General features: G+C 33.7%; 1 long non-coding RNA gene and 1 pseudogene across 1 annotated transcript; both read left to right on the top strand.

The window, feature by feature from the left end:
- The first annotated feature begins 291 nt into the window (after positions 1–291).
- LOC121207564 (uncharacterized) lies at positions 292–5,551 on the top strand. Its single transcript, XR_005902646.1, has 3 exons — positions 292–566; positions 685–792; positions 5,111–5,551. It is a non-coding gene; the product is annotated as an uncharacterized lncRNA (long non-coding RNA).
- Positions 5,552–11,097: 5,546 nt separating this feature from the next.
- Positions 11,098–13,127, top strand: LOC107896554 (phenylalanine N-monooxygenase-like; annotated as a pseudogene).
- Positions 13,128–16,394: the final 3,267 nt, after the last annotated feature.

Raw genomic sequence — 16,394 nt, 5'->3', positions numbered from 1 at the left:
ACGTCATTGGTTTATGTTTTTTGTATTTGCTTTTTATTTTGTTCCATTAATGAAGTCTCGATTTTATTCAAAAAAATAATGTGAATATAAAATATACATTTTTCTTAATAACTTCCACTGATGACATTAATTAAAGCTGGTCGTTACATCCCACCTAACCACAATGTGATTGGTTGCAAGGGTCGGTGCCTTAAAGGTACTTTTATTGGAAAAACAAAGCAGAAATCCTGAGAAAATAAATAACTAAAAAAAATGAAAACAGTAAAGAAACCGCCTTCTTAATATGTAGAAATGAAACGGCCTTGCAAATTCTTCTATCCCCACCTATCATTAATCATCGAATTGAGCTTTTGACCTTCCCACTCCATCGAAAATGGCATTTGTCTTTTAAACACAATCCACTCTTTTCAATTTTCCGTAATTGGAGTAAAAAATCGAACAAATCCTCTGGTAGCAAAAAAAACCCAACTCACCTACCCTTAGTGCTTCCTCTATCCAAATCATGGTAGTTGCATACCTTTTTCCATCTTCAACTAACAAGTGGATTGCTTCATTCCCTTGGCGAGGTATGTATCTAAATTCCACCGATCTAAATCTCTTAACCCGTTTTTTAATCTCCTTAATAAACACTTATTGTCGATCTATCTTCCTCAGCATACCTTAGTTTTTTTTAATGATTGTCAGCGCATCCCCTTCGATGATTTCTAGAAACCCAAGCTCCTCCATTAACGTTACAGCTTGCAAACAAACCTTGATTTCTGCCACTGCTGGATCGGCCACATTTTCATACGGGTATGTACACACAACCATTATTAATTCCTCACTATTCCAAACTAAGTCCCCTACTGTTGCTTGCTTTGAGAATCAATGAAATGTTGCATCAAAATTAACTTTCATCATGTCTCCTGCTGGTGGCTCCCATCTGAAAATTTTTTATTTTTGAATGGTTGACATCACCCTATTCAAATTCTCGAGTTCCTGAACATAAGCTTTCACAAAAGCTATCACCCCAAATGCATTCTGATAAGCCCTTTCATGGTAAATATTGTTGCAATTATGTCATACTGCCCAAAAAATAATCCCTCATATTTTGCATGTGCTTAAATTGTTATTCAAAAATTCCTGAGTAAACCACAACTTCCAATTGTTTGTTCTGTTGGAGGATGAAAATGACACCTCTAGCTCTTATAGGATTTGATTTGTTACTAGGCACTCCCTGAAAATGTGCTAGACCTACTCTTTAGCCTTCTGATAGACAAGACAACAACTCACCATAACAATTATCTTCGCTTGAATATTACCAAAAGTAGGAAAATAATTATTAGCAATCTTCCAACATGTAATTTTGATTGTACTAGCAACATCTAGGTTCTATAGTTTTTTGAAAAAAAACCTTTAGCACTCTATTTTGATTTCTTGCATCATTTGTTGTTGTATCATCGCTTTGTGCCATGAGCCATTTGTAGCCACTTTTGGCCGAATAGACCCTAGTATTATCCCCTTACTACACAAGCTAATCCGGTTGAGCAATCTGAAAAAGTGGAATTGAAATAATTTTGTTCACTTACTCACTATCAAATAGCTTATTAAGCACATCCAATTTTCAGGTATTCGAATTTGCATCAATCAAATCTACCACCAATGTATAATTAATATTAATGTCCTGACTATCACCCTTCCCTGTCCAGGTCCTGGTAGTCATGAATCATTCCAAATATTTAACATTGCCCCACTGCCCACCATCCTGTAACAACCTTCTAGCGTTCTAAATGCTTCGCCAAGTATATAAAGGGTAAAACCCTAACCTTGAACTCATAAAATAACTTGTTTGATCATATTTAGCACTCTTAACATGAACAAAAAAGCCATTCGACTTCATCAATAGTCTTTGTGCCTGTTTTGCTAATAATGCAATATTAAATTTGCCAAAATCCTGAAAACTTAATCCACCTCACATTTCGAACTACATAATAGTTTCCATTAGCACCAATGCTTCCATATTCAGTGCAAACTTGACTTCAATTAACTCTATTGAACAACTCTCATCAGGGTCAACAGAATTTAACTTTTCCAACTGGCAATTCAACTCCGTAACATTTAGCTTCCTTTATTAATGATTCTCCTTCGCCCACCTACTTAATTTCATTCATAATTTCAACAACTTTGTCGAAACACCCAATCAAAATGACTCCTAAAAGTTCCTAATATGTTCTTCACATGTATCCTGAAGTACCCAACAACACTTAGTTGGAACCAATTTCGTTCCTTTACCATCTGGCTCCTATCATTACTTATAGTAAAAAACAACATAGAACAGTGATTGAAAAAAAACATGAGTGAGAGCTTAACATTTTGTCTCAAAAAAGTCCCCACCAAGTTGAGTTTGCCACCCCCCGAACAAACTATTCCCGTACATTATTTTCTTGTATGCAACCTCTTTCCCAAGTAAACCATTGACCTGAGAACCCCAAGTCACTTAGATAACACTCCTTAAGATCCATCCAAAACCTTTCCATTCTCTATTCCTCTCTAAGCCGTCCCCCTTGCTTCTAGAAAGAATACATGTTCTTATTAAAATCTCCCAACACCAACCACAGCAACGAAGTATCTGTACCCAACATTTTTAAAAAGTTTCTTGATTCGTCTCTTCTTCTCTCATCCAAAGCCCCATAAAACCATAAACTTCCATTTATCTACCTCATCTCCTTCATCAATCTCAACTTCAATATACAAAACCAAGTAGCTCCTTAGCTAAACAATACACCCATTATTCCAACCCAAAGAAAATCCACCTTTAGAACCCTCCGTATCAACCTCTATACCATAAAAAAATTCACACTTTTCTTTAATCCACTTCATTTTCCTAGCACTTAGCTTTGTTTCAATTAGAAACAATATCTGGGGCTTTATCTGTCTCAGTTTTTTCTGGATACATTTAATTGCCCGTGGATGCCCTAACCCACAAACATTCCACCTAAGGATGTTTATTGTTCTTGATCGATCTGCTTGAAAGCGGGAGTCAGTAATTCATTAGAAACACTCAACTCTGTCTAGCTCACATTAACATGACCATTTAGAATCCTTGCATGAATACGTTGTCTATTCTTTCTGTCAGCCACCTCCAAAGGGTTATCCTCTATGTCGGAACCCAGTTCCATACTCATACCCAAATTCGTCCCTCCAAACACTCCCTCCCTAACATCCCCCTTCCACCCAAAATCCCTCCCTGAAACCTCCTCTCGTAACTATTTACCCACAATTACTGGCCCCCTCCTTGATACACCTTTAACAAAATATCCCACCCAAACTCCACCACCTACGTCCCAAATGTTACCCACATTGAACAGAAGCCCTCCCAAAGACCAAGCGTGCCATACAAAAAGCAAAGCAACATCAATTTCTTACACTGAAAATAAGCATAAACTGAACAATTTTGATCAAAAACAATTCACTTCTTCCACTTCAATGGAATCTGAACATCTACTTTTACTCATATTCTCGTAAACCTACCAATCCCCCTTAAGATCAAAGTAGTGTCATACGTATTCTTGTAAACTTACCGATCCCCCTTAAGATCAAAGTAGTGTCATACTCCATAAAAGTACCAATGAAATTCCCAAACTAGCATGCCATACCCTTTGACATAAGTCCCATTGGTAGATTGTGGATCTAAACCTAAAAAATTGAATAATTTAGAGGCACTTGTAAATGGTACTCCCCCTGCTCCAGTTTGTGAAAATAATCAAATGTCTATTAAACGTCCACGACATACCTTCACCCACCCTCTTCAGATCTATCTCATAATAAAATCGGAATAAGTACCTCTTTTCCCCAATATCTGAAATAGAAACTCCTCCCTGTGGGTGCCATAGATCTGCAAACGTACTCCTCATTTAAGGGAAGTGCACCACACTATCCATTAAAACCCTTCCCACCAAAAAAAGTCTATAATCCTCTTCAATCACATCTATATGCCCTTGCCCTTGGGGTGGAGCTTTCTTTCGCAGAAATATTCAAGTTGGCCAGATCCTCCTCCATTTTACCCCTAAGCAAAACAATCATTAGATCCGAATATCCCCACAAAATCATTAAACCCTAGACAAACACCGAATAACGTGATAACCAACAGATGAAACTGTGCTAACCTACCAGACTTTTTTTACAACTCTAAAATATACATTTTTATATAAATATAATCATGGTATCAAAATATGAATATATAACAAATTTTTATCATATGAAAATTATATATAAATTTATAATACTCATTAACATACATAAAAAACTATATTAAATATGGTATAATACTCATTAACACACATAAAAAATATATATGAAATATGATTTTACTTAAGGTATGACATAAAATTTAGAAAGGAAAATCTCGACGAAATATAAGATGAACACAACAAAAAAATATAGAAATGCATAAATATTACATAAAATGATAAAATCAATAAATTGCATGTAAAAATCGTATAAATATACAATACCTTAAATACATGAAAAACATGCAAAACACTTAATATCTTTCAATATTTATACTATTATTATCAAGTCCTAACTCAGTTAAGAGAACTATAAAAATACATATCATGTATAAATAAATTATATTTTTGCGAAGGCAATTTTTTCTGTTTATATTTTTAATAAAATCAATAAAACTTTTACATGTAGTTAGATTTGAATCAATGTCACCAACATATTTAGAATTTTTTCTTTACAATGTTAACCAAAGCTTATTATTATTATTATTATTATTATTATTATTATTATTATTTCAATGGTATTATGCAAATTGTTTACCCCACATTGTTTGTATATATAGATAATTTTGTTGATTGAGTTTGTGGCACAAATCATCTCGATACCAACTCAAGAAAAATGACAATAAATAAATTAAAGCTCATTTATTATTCTATGATTTATTTACCTATTAAATTTCATTTTAGTCACAATTTAAACTTATTCTTTTATTTTAATTTCATACACATTATCTATGTTATTATATTTTTATACCATACATTTCATTATTTATTATATGCTATTTTGAAATACACACTTATGTTCTAAATACGTGATTTTCACACACATATGTTATGGGCAACAGATCAAAACTCGTGAGGAATGCATACAAAATGTCCCATTGAGGCCAATTGATAAAATGGGGCTTATTAGACCCACTTGAACTGACCTGATTTGTGGAACATGTGAAGAAATCCATCTACTTGAAGCATTTGTGGTCCAATTAAGGACTTGAGGGGAATTAAGGTTGCCATGGTAAATATGGAAACTAAATTTAGAATATTTGTAATCTGATAAGATTTGATTTTGTAATCTTAGGGAATTGTGTAAATCCCTTAAGAATCTCAAGTGTAGATAGGCTTTAATTTTGACTATCGATGTAAAGTAAATTGTGCCGTTGGATCTGGGGGAGCTTGACTATAAATAGAGGTCTTCCCCTTTATTTGTAATCATCCCATTGCACTTCATTATTGGGTAATAGAATATTTTGAAAGCATTTACTTAAACACCTTGTGAGTGTTGCTTTCTTGTGGTTTTTTTTGTTCTCTCGTTGCTTCTTTGTTTTTCAATTGCTTTCACTTTATATTCGGTGCCTCGAAAAATTTCTATTGTGAATTCTCACTTTTTGAGAGCTAAGCTGACTTAGGTGAATTTCTATTGTGAATTTCTTGTTGCATGGATTGCCAGACTAAAATTCTAGTACCATAATGGTTGGTATTACAGCTAAGGTTTGAAGGTGTCAATCAAGGTGACGAAAGGAATAAATGATTAGATTGAGGCTAAAGAGACCCATGAAGGGCGGTCGGAAAGCTAGCTAATTGAGGGATATGAATTTGGAAAGTCGAGTGGTGATTAGTCATAATTTGATACATCAAATTAGGCTCCCCATTACACTTAACGAGCTTATTCTTAAGCAATTGAATGTATTTTTTGTGCTTTTACTTAGTTTTAGTTCCTTGCTTTAATAAATGAATTAGTGCACTTTATGATACTTTTAAGGCCCAAATTGGTCAAATGCGCCATAGGGACCCTAATGATTGATTAAGTGTTTTAGGGAGTCAATAATGGCCCAAACGTAAACGAAGAAATCACCTAGAAAGGGGTTATCATGATATCGAAGCATAGAAGTTGTGATACCCCCTAACAGTGCTGAAATGAAGAGGATTGAGGCCATCTACAGTGGTGTCATGATACCAGCCCTAGGTATCGCAATACCCAAGCTCCCAAGGATCTTCCATGTCAATTCTAATGTGGGTATCACAATACCAAACCATGTTATCGTGATAACCTTGATGAGAGGAGACAAAAAATAACTGTAGTGGTAGTCCTTATCCAAATTCAACACTAATCAAATTTAGATGTTGAAGGGCATTTGGTCACTAAAAATTGGGTTGTAATTAGATTAAAAGCCAATTTTGGCTGAGAAAAAAGAGAGAGCTTTTAATTTAGTTTTTCTTACATCTCTTTAGTTTAAGTTTAGGATTTTCTTTTTCATCTTTTTAAGGGTAGTTTACTTTTTTAAGGTTAGTTTACTTTTATGATTTTTTTAGTTTCTTAGTGTTATTTAAGTTAGTTGTTACTGTAGCTTAGTTTATTTACTTATTTAACGCTTCAAACCTTTGTGTAATTTCAATTTACTCATTAGTTTTAATATAACTCGATTTCATTTTAGTTTGATTGTTAAACATATTATTTTTAAGTGTTCTTTTACATTTCCATTGCTACCATTTTCATTATCTCTAAACTTTTCTCATTTTTATTGTGTTTGCCATTGACGTTCATTTGCTTGCTTATTGGGTTTTTGGTTGCTTAAATATGATTAGGGGTGGCTAAATCTAAGGTGGTTGGTTGATGAAAATGTTGTCTAGTTAATTTTTGGTACAAGGACTAAATCACAAATTTTGGACTAAATCTAATAGACATCAAAATATAAGATTGACGCTCCCAAGGGAAAATTGAGATAAGTGAGATGGAGAGGAGATCTTATCAGGAATCAATTTGATTGTCCTAAGTTAGTTTCGTGAGGTCGAGGGATAAAACATACTAATTTGTATAAATTGGTGAAAGTGAGGCCGAGAGGTAAAATAAAGCCAATTTAGGAGCATTAGTTATTTAGATCCCTAATTCAAAGGTTAACCAACAACATGGAAATCAACCAACCATTGTTTGTTATTAATTCTGTTAGTTTTGTAATTTTTCTAGTTTTACAATTTGGTCATTTTGCATGTTAAGTAGAGTAATTCACCCCCAAATTATGTTTTGCTATAATATAGAAAGTAGTGAGTAGCTAACTAGACTCCTTTCTTACATGCTTGTTGAATAGAAATCATTAAATTGAAAACTCTTTTTGGTTCAATCCTTGGAATACTCTAGTGTTCCATTGTAACACTACAAATATTACAATTGATCTGTCACACTTGTAGGTATCACCATATTTATAATTGTAATAATTTTTATTTCTCAGCCACAGTGTTCGCGCGCCGATAGCTGAGGCGGTCATGTAGTCCATCTCGGGGAATCCATGAGGGATGTGAGGAAGACACTTAAGATAGTCGAAGGATACATCAATATGTTGGACTTGGGGGAGATACTTAGGAAATTTATGTTAAAGACTCTCGATTCCAATATGGAAACGATACGAGGTATTCTCAATTCCACTACAGATATGGTGATGACTTTGAACGAGGAAACTAAGGCCACTAAAAAGGATTTGAGCACGAGAATTGAGGAGCTTGAGGGAAAGTTCGCTATGTGTTGAATTGTCGTGGGTAAAGGGCTGTTGGGTGCAACACTAAACCGCAAGATTATATGTTAAAAACGGAGATTTTTAAAGGGGAAAGGTTCTCAAAAGAAGTGGACAAGTTCTTATGGAAGATGGAACAATACTTCCGTGTTGTGGGCATCATGAATAAGGATACAAATATAAATATTGTTTCTAGATATTTTACAGATTTCAATCTATTATGGTGGCGGTGTAAGTCTATAAATGAAAGTTGTGGTCAGGCCACAATTAGGACTTAGGAAGAGTTTTAAAAATAATTCCAGGAGCAATTTTCCCCATAATATGCTAAGAATGAGGCTTAAGCTAAATTGCATAAGTTCTCGTAACAAGGCACAATTTAAGGAGTATGTGAAGGAGTTTAGTAAACTGATGCTCCACGAGTGTGAGTGAGAAAGAAGCATTCTTCTATTTCATGGATGGTTTGAAGTTGTAGGTAAAATAGGAATTGGAACGTCGAGAGGTCCAAGAACTATCCAAAACCATGATCGTGGTAGAGTCCTTAATCGAGCTTGTTCCAAAGAAAGACAAGTTCAAGTGTTTCAAGCCCAAAGAGAAGGGAAATAGTGGGGAAGATGAATAAGGACATGTTGAGTATAGCAATACTAATGGTGGCACTGGGAAACCACATAATCAAAAAGGGAAACCCAACAACTAGCCAAAGGAAAAGAAGAGTAAGATACAATGCTTCTTATGTTGTGGATTGCATAAGGTATGGGCTGCCCATAGTGATTCGAGTTTGCCACGATTAACAAAGAAGAGAAAGTAGAGCCCGATAAAGAAAGGCTATTGAATCTTGGATCACAGATACTTAAATCTGCTAAAACAAAAAGGGACCACAAGAAGAAAGGGTTGATATTCGTGGACATCAACATCGTAGGCTGAAGGAAGAACCCCTTGTTGATACGGGGGCATCTGGCTTGTTTATATCAGAAAAATATGTGAGTAAACTTGGTCTTTCAATTAGCAAATCGACTAAGAAGATTCCAAAGAGGTTTCAAATATGGGAGTAGCATAAGGAGTTTAGCTATAAATTGGTGAGTAGAAAGGCAAGGAAGATTTCGAGGTAATTCCATTAGATGATTATGAATTCGTGCTTAGCTTAAATTTTCTTGACAGGCTTATTGCTTTGTTAGTTCCTTTTGTCGGTTGTATTTGTATCTTGGATACTTGTCAACGACAATATGTTGTGTCTGTGAGTTGTGAAGAGAGGGGTAAAACCAAGGTACTGTCCATAATCCAGCTAGCCAAATATGTTCATTGTGGTGAGAACATCAACTTTGTAGATCGGAGTACTACAAAAACACCCTAGAAATGATAAAGGTGTAGCAAAATGATGTAAAGCTTGTTGCGCTATCAGTAGGGTTACTGCCTATCAGAGAAATGGGTTGTGCATCAAACTTTAGGGGGAAAATGGTGATGCAAACTAGTCAATTAGATAGAGTAAATGCAACAAATGAGGTACATCTCAAACATTTATCTAGCCCTATTACACATACACATGCGTTAAAATTTCTAATATTAATTATTTTATTTTTTTATTATCTCTTCAAAATGACATTATTAGCCTTCAGTAATTTTCAATGAACCATATTAGGTGTGAACCATACATTCGATTTGCTTAATTTAAAATTCTCATTCAATTAGGGAACAAATTTTATAGAAAACTTTAGATTATAGGCAAAGAATAACATCCTCTTAAGTTCGATATCTGGTAAAAATACCATTATGCATGGAAAAAATATGCTCACAAATGTCTCTCTCCTTCTAATGCAAAAGTCTGACACATAAAAGTCCCCTACCCCACTCAATGCCCGCTCTAATAAGATAATGCCGCAAATTATTTATTTATTTTTTGAGGTTGTAAAATATTTTCCTTTTTAAATATTACTTGAAAAAGAATAGAAATTAAAAGAAAATAAATTTTTAATAATAACTTCAAATTTAAATTAAATTCGTCATAATATTTTTCAATAATATCTAAAGTATTAAACCAAAAAATTAACTTTTTATATTTATTTTTTTATATAAATCATATCATAAGTATTGTATAATTTATATTTAAAATAAATATTTTCAAGGATTGAATTATTCGTCTAAATCCAAAGACTTTTTCAAATTTTGAAAAGGTTTCTGTAAAAATATTAAAATAGAAAAAATAAGTTTAGATAAAAAAATTAAGTTCAACTAAAATATGGGCTGAATTTAAATTTTTAAATTTGTACTATATCATTTTTCATTTAGTTTATATATATATACATATATAATTTGTAGCATATAAGGAATTAAATATATATGGTACTATAATGTAAATGCTAAAAATATATTAAGTTATTTATGTTTAAAAATTTAATAAGCGAAATGCATATAATGGTAGTAAATATATATATACATATATAATTTGTAGCATATAAGGAATTAAATATATATGGCACTATAATGTAAATGCTAAAAATATATTAAGTTATTTATGTTTAGAAATTTAATAAGCGAAATGCATATAATGGTAGTAAATATATATAACTAATTATTATATTTTAAAATTAAAAAAAATATGAGCGAGCCTAAATGAGTTTGAGTAAATAATTTATAAATATGGACAAGTTTTGACAAAATTTAAGCTCATGTTTCAAGATAGATTAGGCTTAGAAAATTATATATATGATATTGACATCATACATAAGCCAAGCAAAAATTTGATCCAATTCATAGCATTAAGAAGTTTAAATTTATTATATAATTATAATAAAATATATAATAACGCAACCTGAAGTCCGATCCGATCAATCTCTATATATATATATATATATTTCTAAATACCCTCTTTGGGGGATGGTACTTCATACACTCCATTTTTATTATCTTTTTCTTGTTTGCTCCTTCACCATAACACATTTTCCCTCCTCCACTACTGTTGCTATTGTAAAAACTTAACTATTATACTAATTGATATTTATTTTTCTATTTTATGAATTGAAAAATATTATGAATTAAGTTATTTTATTATTATTATTATTATAACTGTCATTTATTTTTTTCTAATATATAAATTAAAAATAAATTACAATTTTAATGAGGAAAACGCTTTTTTTATAAAAGAAAATTGAGTTACAATTTATAATAAATTTTAAAGAATGCAAAAATGAAATTTAAATGTACGATGATGCATGGCACCAAAAAAAGGTTACGATAAAAAAAATGTGGCAAAAATTGTGCTCACAAAAGGACGCTTGCTCCATGTCGCTCTATATAGCTCTGACTACGTTTTGTTCAGGCAAGCAGAAGACAGTAACTTGTAATATTAAATCCAGTTGTTATTTTTAAGACATGGATTACTCCTCTTTCACCAATACTTCCTATCAAATTTATCAGCTGCCTTCATGGAACAGATCCCATGATATTGCTGTTATCTCTACACTGCTTGTTTCACTCCCTTTACCACTTGTTTTAATGCTGCTCGTCTTTGTACCCCTTGTGGTTGTCAAACTAAAAGGCAGTATTACCACTAGAAGCCAACCACCGCTCCCTCCGGGACCAATTCCATGGCCCATCATTGGGAACCTTCCTGAAATCTGGCAAAACAAACCAGTCTTCAGGTGGATTCTCGGCCTCATGAAACAGCTCGGTACCGATATCGCTTGTATCCGCCTCGGGCACGTTCACGTCATCGCCGTTACTTCCCCCGAAATCGCTAGAGAATTCTTGAAGAAACATGATTCGGTTTTCGCTTCCAGGCCGAAAACGATGGCGGCCGAGTATGCTACTCGAGGTTTCTTGTCGACAGCTTTGGTGCCATGGGGTGATCAATGGAAGAAAATGAGAAAAGTGATGGCTTCCAACGTTATAAACCCAGCAAGGCTTAGCTGGTTACTCCATAGTCCATAAAAGAACCCAAGAAGCTGATAACCTTGTTAGGTTCATTTACAACCAATGCATCAACCATGAAAACTTGCATGGCGGTGTTATAAACCTGAGATTAGCAGTGAGGCAATATACGGGGAACGCGATAAGGAGGATGATGTTCAACACAAGATACTTTGGGAAAGGCAGAGAAGATGGAGGCCCTGGATATGAAGAAGAGCAACACGTTGAATCACTGTTTACAGTTCTCATGCACCTCAACAGTTTCATCCTTTCAGATTATGTGCCTTGGCTGAGGCCATTAGACTTGGAGGGCCATGAAAAGATTGTAAGTAAGGCTATGAGAATTGTGAATGGCTACCATGATCCCCTCGTTGATGAGAGAATAAAAGAGTGGGGACAGGGAAAGAGGAAGGAACCTCAAGACCTGCTTGATGCTTTGATTTTAGCAAAGGATTTAAATGGGAAGCCTACACTTTCGGCTGAAGAGATCAAAGCCCAAATCACGGTGAGATTCTTGTCCGCAAGGGAAAACTGTTCAACGATATGGAATTGTCTTTCAACTAGCTAGCATGTGTTTATAACGTTACATCCCCACAAATATAAAGTTTTCTCTATTTGGGGTCCGACCTGAGTCAGACCTGAAATAATCCAGAGACGCTCAAAATTTATGTGTTTATCAGTTTAGAATTTTTTTTCCCCTTGTATATGCAGGAATTAATGCTTGCAGCAGTAGATAATCCAGCAAATGCAGCAGAATGGGCAATGGCTGAGATGCTGAACAACCCTGAAATTCTCCGAAAAGCAACTGACGAAATCGACAGTGTTGTCGGAAAGAGTAGACTGGTTGAAGAGACTGACATTCCAAAACTCATCTACATTAAATGCTGTGCAAGGGCCTTTCGACTTCACCCCATTGCACCTTTCAACGTTCCCCATGTCTCCAACGCCGACACCACTGTCGCCGGCTACTTCATCCCTAAAGGCAGTTGTGTCTTGATCAGCCGCCGAGGCTTGGACCCGAAAGTTTGGGAGGAGCCGTTGGAGTTCAAGCCCGAGAGACATTTGAAAGACGAGTGGGGCAGTGGCGGAGTTGAACTAACAGAGAATGAACTGAGGTTCATTTCGTTTGGGACCGGAAGGCGAGGGTGCATAGGGGTGGGACTTGGGTCCGCAGTGACGATAATGCTGTTTGCGAGGCTAATTCAAGGTTTTACGTGGGAGGTGCCGCCCAATGTAACCAAAATTGACCTCTCTGAATCCAAAGATGATACGTTGTTGGCCAAACCATTGCATGCACTTGCTAAACCTCGCTTGTCTCCTGCCTTGTATACTCAGCTTTAGAAAGGATTACAAGTTTTTAGGCTGCATTTCTATATTTTCTTCATTCCAGCTATTTTGTATTTTTGCCATTGTAGTGTGATTGATGTGAGAAATTTAGAGATTGAAATGAAAATTTGCGCCCATCAACTTTATATTTCTAGATAATATGGGTTTCAGCTTTTTTTATTGCACTCGTTTCTCGGTCATCATGGTGGTATGCACTCTCATTTTTTAACCGACACGATTTTGTTTATTGACATATCAAGAGATGTTTTTAGGTTGATTTTAGAGCATAGAGCTTTGCTTGCAGGTTCCGCACGGGTTCTACTGTTGGTGCTGCTCACTGTTTCCACCGTAAATCGGTACAACTAATATCATTTTCTTATAGATGGATATTTGTAAATATATTTATATAAATATATTAAATATTTAAAAAAATATTGATAAATCTTAAATGGTACACCAAAACAAATCAATACCAATTTGTATCAGTTCCAGTAAAAAAATAGTGTGCCATCAATGTGATATCGACTTCCTTGATTAAGAGACTAAACTTTACAAGAAACAACATTTGGAATATAGATTCCAACAAAATATAAAAGTTGAAATTTATTTTTTCATTGAATAAACTACACTAGTCACTAAACTATGGGTAAACTTTTGTTTTGGTTACTTAACTAAAAATGTTACAATTTGGTCATTAGACTATTCAAAAATTTTCATTTAAGTCATGGGACTATTAAAATTGATATTATATGACTTTCTTTGTTCGCACTGCCTACCCCAATCCAAAGCTCTCTTTCCCCTTTTCTTATGTAGTTTAGTTTTTTCCCATGAAATATTTTTGGACGTCAGGAATATGTGAACCAAAATTCAAATAGCCTTTTTCTTTGATCTCCTACACTGGCCGTCAAATTCGATTTTATCTAAGTTATGTTCTTCTACTTGTCGATAGGTACTGATTTACTGTACCAATCACCAAATTGTTGCTTAGAGCTCAATAGAAAAACTTTAAAAAAAAATCTTAACAACCCAATGACTTACATAAAAGTTTTTGAATAGTTCAATGATTTGAATGAGAAATTTCCGAATAGTTTAATGATTAAATTGTAACTTCTTTTAGTTAAGTAATCAAAACTAAAATTTACCCGTAATTTAATGACTAATGATGTAGTTTAACTTTTTTTCATTTAACATTATATTTTATTTGAAAGATTTTGCAATATAAAAATTATGGTTTAGAAAAATTTGGGATGGACAAAATACATAGAAAGCCTAGTAAGAGAAAGGGAAATTATAAGCCGACAATCTGTAAGTTGACGGGTATTTATCTGTTGGGTTTTTTTTGTGTGTTTTTTTTTGGTTAAGTTTAAAAATTATATTTAAGAGTAGAATTTGAGGATTTAAGGTTTGAGGGTTGAGGTTTTAAATATTTATAAAAATATAAAATTAATTTTTTAAATATATTAAATTTAGAATAATATTTATTAGGATAAATTTCATTCAAGGTTATTAAATTATTAGTAAGTTTATGTTTTGGTTACTCAATTTTAAAAAGTTACAAAATGATCACTAAATTATTCGAAAACTTTCACTTAAGTAATTGGACTGTTAAAATTAATTTTGTAGAACCTTTTCTTTTTTGCATCACTTACACCAATTGAATGCTATCCTTCTCTTTCTCATCTATAGTTCATTTTGTTTCTATGAAACAACTTTGAACGTCACGAATTTGCGAATCAAAATTTAAATAGTTTTTTTCTCTAATCTCCGACATTGACCGTTGGATTGACTTGGATCTAAGATTCATTTTTATATTCATTAAAGGGTATTGATCCACTGTACTAATCGTCGAATCGTCGCTTGAAACTAAAATCTTTAATTAGACTTTTTTTTAAGAAACAAACTTAACAACACAGTGATTTAAATAAAAACTTTCGAATAGTTCAATGACTTATGACTCATTTGGATACCCAGTTGCTTCCAATGAAGCACATTTACTCTTGATTTTAGTGCAATCGCACCACATATACCTGTTTGAATGACAACAAATTTGGCCCATGAAAGATCTTCCAACACATTGGTGAGAAAGTTTTAAACTAGAGTGTCAAACACTAAGAACCAAGAAGCAACAACAGTGGGTAATATTTTTACCACTTTATCTTTTATATGGGTGTGAAAATAAGGCTTTTGAACATCCAAATAAGTAAATTACAAATCTTATTATATAGTAATTAAATAAATTTTATTCTTTTATATGATGATGTAGTAAATATATAAATTATTGGTAGAAATAGACCCGATTAAGCAATGAACAAGAAAAATAGCAGAAGAAATTGAGAAATTGAACATACAAATTTAACGTGGAAAAATCCCTCCAAAGAGGATAAAAAACCACGAGCAAAGATAATTTTATTATAATGGCAAACGAACGAAAAGTACAAAAGATGGAGATAAAAACTAAATCCCGAAAACGCGAAAACAAAAAACCCTCAAAACGTAAACACAAAATTTTTCTAAATGTGTTATGAGTTCTAATCTCTAATGGGTGTATTTTCTAAGGTTGTAAAAGAGCCTATTTATAGGCTAAATTAGGAAGTCAAATAAACTATGCTAATAAATGCTAAATATATTATACTAATAAATACTAAATCTTCTAGAAAGAAAATATGTTTTGTTTAACTTGACTTGCAAACAATCTCTTAGAATTTAGGTCACACAACTCTAACAATCTCCACCTTGACACGAATTCTTTCAACACCATCTTTGCCAAAGCCCGCCACGGGCCTATCTTGAACTATGTAGGGAATTAATTGTGTCAAATCTGTGCTTAGAAGCTAGAAGACTTCTAGCCTTCGACTTGTGCATTGCCAAATCAAAACTAACCCAAGTCTGATTTTCAAGAACACAGTGCCCTAACTTTTTGAAATCTGCATCCAAAAGAAAACCTCTCTTCAACGAAACGGTCATACATTTTTCCCTCCTATGACCAAGTTGCCTCCACTCCAAATGAGTTAACTTCGACTCCGTAACGGACGAGGGACGTTCGATTTCACTGGTCACTGTAGATCCTTCCAAAATATAAAGATTATTGGTTCTTTTACCTTTTAACAAAACGAGAGCTCCACGAGATACTTTAATACCGCTCAAGTTAATGTTGATTCTGCATCCTTTCAAGTCTAAAATACTCAAGGAGATGAGATTCTTTTGTAAATCAATTACATACCTGACATTTGATAATGTCCAAATCATCCCATTATGTATCCTAATTTTAACAGTACCAATACCAATTACCTTACTAAATGACTCGTTTCCTATGCGCACAACTCCACCTTCAACCGAACTGTATGTGGAGAACCATTCTCTATTGGGACACGTGTGGAAAGAACATCCCGAATCTAGGATC

Source organism: Gossypium hirsutum, chromosome A10 (assembly GCF_007990345.1).
Source record: "Gossypium hirsutum isolate 1008001.06 chromosome A10, Gossypium_hirsutum_v2.1, whole genome shotgun sequence".
NCBI lineage: Eukaryota > Viridiplantae > Streptophyta > Magnoliopsida > Malvales > Malvaceae > Gossypium > Gossypium hirsutum.
The sequence above is the reverse complement of the archived record's forward strand: the minus strand, read 5'-3'. Positions and strand labels throughout refer to the sequence as shown.